Source organism: Apis dorsata, unplaced genomic scaffold (assembly GCF_000469605.1).
Source record: "Apis dorsata unplaced genomic scaffold, Apis dorsata 1.3 scaffold_348, whole genome shotgun sequence".
Classification (NCBI taxonomy): Eukaryota; Metazoa; Arthropoda; class Insecta; order Hymenoptera; family Apidae; genus Apis; species Apis dorsata.
Window position 1 is genome coordinate 27,178 of NW_006263615.1, and position 3,307 is coordinate 30,484.

The 3,307-nt window shown below is 38.6% G+C and overlaps 1 protein-coding gene across 1 annotated transcript in view; it reads left to right on the forward strand.

Annotated features, from left to right (window-relative positions):
• Positions 1-1,551: 1,551 nt before the first annotated feature.
• LOC102671583 (facilitated trehalose transporter Tret1-2 homolog) overlaps positions 1,552-3,307 on the forward strand; it is a 6,508-nt gene continuing 4,752 nt past the window's right edge. The window contains exon 1 of the mRNA XM_006618307.2: positions 1,552-2,194. The gene's annotated coding sequence lies outside the window, so the exon portion shown is untranslated. The remainder of the gene's footprint in view (positions 2,195-3,307) is intronic.

The window sequence follows — 3,307 nt, forward strand, 5'->3', positions numbered from 1 at the left end:
AAAAATCGGGTTCGAAGGTCCTGGCAATCATATAATGAGACTCGGTGATTCAAAGAAACATTCGATCGTAAAGGGATAACAAAGTGGTCGATAAAGAAAAAGGATAGTTGGAGACCTCGACTGAGTATATTGCACCCCGTGCTCGATCACGTCTCTCGTAATGGTGCTCGCTACGAAATAAGTATCAACAAGTTCGTACGTTAACGTTTCCTTTCCATCTTTGATCGAAATTTCGTATTATTTTTTCTTTTTTTGTCTTACTAGTAATCACAATTATTTATGTTCGGTTAGTATCTATAAATTTTCTAACGACGAAGTGGAAAAATACGAATCGATAATCAAATTCGTAAAAACCAGTTCGTAAAAAATTCGTCTTTCGGCATGACTATCGATAATTGTCTTTGCCTTAAGCCGCATAAATATTAATTATATATAATTAAAATGAAAATTTATCAAAAACAACAAAAACTTTTTATTTTTTGCCAACATTTCAATGTTTCTAAATTCTATTGTAAATAATTCAATATTTTCGAAACATATCTTTGTTGCACATGCTTTAATTTCGTTCCGATATCTCCAATCGCATCAAAAGTCAAACAATTATCCTAATACTTTCGAGCGACACTATCTCCCTCTCTCCAAAAAAATATAGTTTCGTCCGTTCGTTTATATACGAAGCAGACCGTTGACCAAATTTAAAATGGTTCCTCCTCGAGGAAACTAGATCATACGAAAGTCGTAAGTATACTTGCTGTTATTGACATCACTTTTTTTATACGAGTGTTGAAACGTAAGTACAATCACCGTGGAGGTCGTGTCTCCTTTGTGAATGTATAATATAATTCTACCTTTTACTAAAGCGAACCAACGGATAACCGCGACGGAACGGAATTTCGTCGCGATTGATAGAAAAGTCAAAAAATTTGTTAGATCAGTAGTGAAGTTCGAAAACGCGATTTGTTCAAAATTTATTATCAATCGAGATTCGATTTGCCGCGACGTGAAAGAATCTCTGTTCCGTCCTTGAGCTAAGTAAAGTAACTTAACCTTATTAGTCGTGGAACGAAGAAACACTTTTCGAAAGATTTTTAAAAACGTTTGGGCGTTTGTTTCTTTGAACTCTTCTTCTCTTGACAAAAAAAAAAATTGCCACTTGGATCGAGAAAAAAGTGTGCCCGATTATTTCTTTCCGCGAACTTCGAGTGGCATTGTTAATTATCAACACGGTATTAACCTGGAGCAAATCCGCTGGAGATCTGATTCCACGAGAGAAGAAAGGATCGGAGAGTTACTTTTCCAAAGTAAGTGGCTGGACTCGTTTCGATCGAAAAAAAAGGGCTGGGAAAGGAGAGAACAATGGGGGGAAGGAGGGAAGGGAATTTTTCAGCGGAAAAAGAGTGGAACGGAAAAAAGGGGGTGGAGGGAATTTCTGGTGGTGGTGACTGAGAGGTTGGCAGACCTCGAGACGGCCCTGGAAGGGCGGTTCATGATACGACGGTGTTTCGATGAGAGAGGCCGGCCGGCTTCTCTCTATAAATGCGAACGCGGCGGCGAAAATTATCTCAGTGCTGAACGCGAAAAAACCCACGACGGACCTCTCGTCCTATGCGTGTGCGCGTGTGCGTGAAACCACGTGACCACCTTCTTTCTTTCTATTCGTGAGTCCCATCCAATAGATTTAACGCGGAAGAGGTGTCAAGGGAATGGTCGTCGATTATCGTCGTCGTTGTCGTGGTCATCGTCGTCGCCGTCGTCGCCGTCGTCGTCCACTCGACCGTCGAGGACATTCAGCGATCGCAATCGAAATAACTTCGATCATAACACATCTCTTCTCCCTCGCCTTCTTCCGACGTGCCATCGCCGTTCCATCTACATTCCAACCTCTCCTCGTGACCGCGGATTTATAGATCGTTCCGCGGCGAAAATCCAGTTGCGGAACATCCTTGCATTGAGACGCGCACGAGACTCGCCACTCAGAGTAAAGTAAAAGTGATTGACTACGATTAACGCTGATATGAGATTATCGTGAGAGAAATTCCGTCTCTCTTCTCGCCGTATGTTATTCTCTTCCGCGTGTACATGTTCCGCGTTGTTTGCCGGAATGGGAAACTGTACGGGACGTAATACAATTTGCGGAACGAAGAAACTTCTGATATATATTTGTTAGATAAATATATATATTTATATACCAAAGGTTTGTCCATAATTCTTTCTACGAACTACTTTACGTAGCGTTAAGTTCAAATTCAAGTCTTTTTAATTTCGTTCGAATTGATTTTGACGAAAATGATAATTACTATAGAATTGATATATAGATGATTCGCGTTTTAATTATATGGAATAAATCGAATCGTTCCATTTGTTTTTAAAACGTGATACGATTCGATTGATCGATAGCGCGGACAACATTGCCGTAAACATTACCCGTTATTTGAAATTGTTATACGAAAGACTCTTCGAATAACATTCGTGGTGTTTACAATTTCGCCTCCTCGATCAAGCGAAAACGTGAGACGGTTTACATTTTTTTTCTTCTTTTCTTTCCCTCCACTATTGTAATAACAAGCGTAAGCGGCAGCATAACATCTGCGACAATATTGTTTCGTGGTATTTTGTTAAAATATTTATTTATCGAAATTTTTATCGATTTCGCGCCAATGTCACGCGATCGAGAAATATTATCGAGATCTCGGTGAAAAAAAAAAATATAACAGCTCGAGATGCTTTGCGAATAAATAAAAATGATATCATTTATCGAAACAGTGGTTCGATTGTGTGTTTGGATCGGTCATCGGCGTGTCACGACTCGAAGTAGTGATGAAAGATCATTTGTTCGAAAAAATTTTGAATATTAGCCGTGGTACATTCGAGAAAATAAAGAGACGACGAAACAACAGAGAGGCTCGTTCCGTTCGAAAAATTTTCCATTTCATTCATTCCCACACGAGGCGGAACTTGCGATTCGTTTCGAATAACAATAAGTCGCGATCATTTTCATGGGCTATCGCGAATATCTTCCTCAAATTGGTATTATCCTCCAGGTTTTCCTGTTCAACGTTACTGATCTCTGTAATTGCAATTGTGCACGATACCGGCTATAACGCGTACTTTATTCATTATTTGTATCGCGATTGCGTGAATCTTTACAAAAAAGAAAAAAGGAGAAAAAAGAGAAAAAAAATACAAGTGTAAAATAAATACAAAAACGTTTAGCAACTCGTTGCCACTTTATAAGAATTGAACGAATAGTGAAAAATTGAAAACACGAGTTAATGAAAAAAAAAAAAAAAAAAAAAAAAAAAAAAAA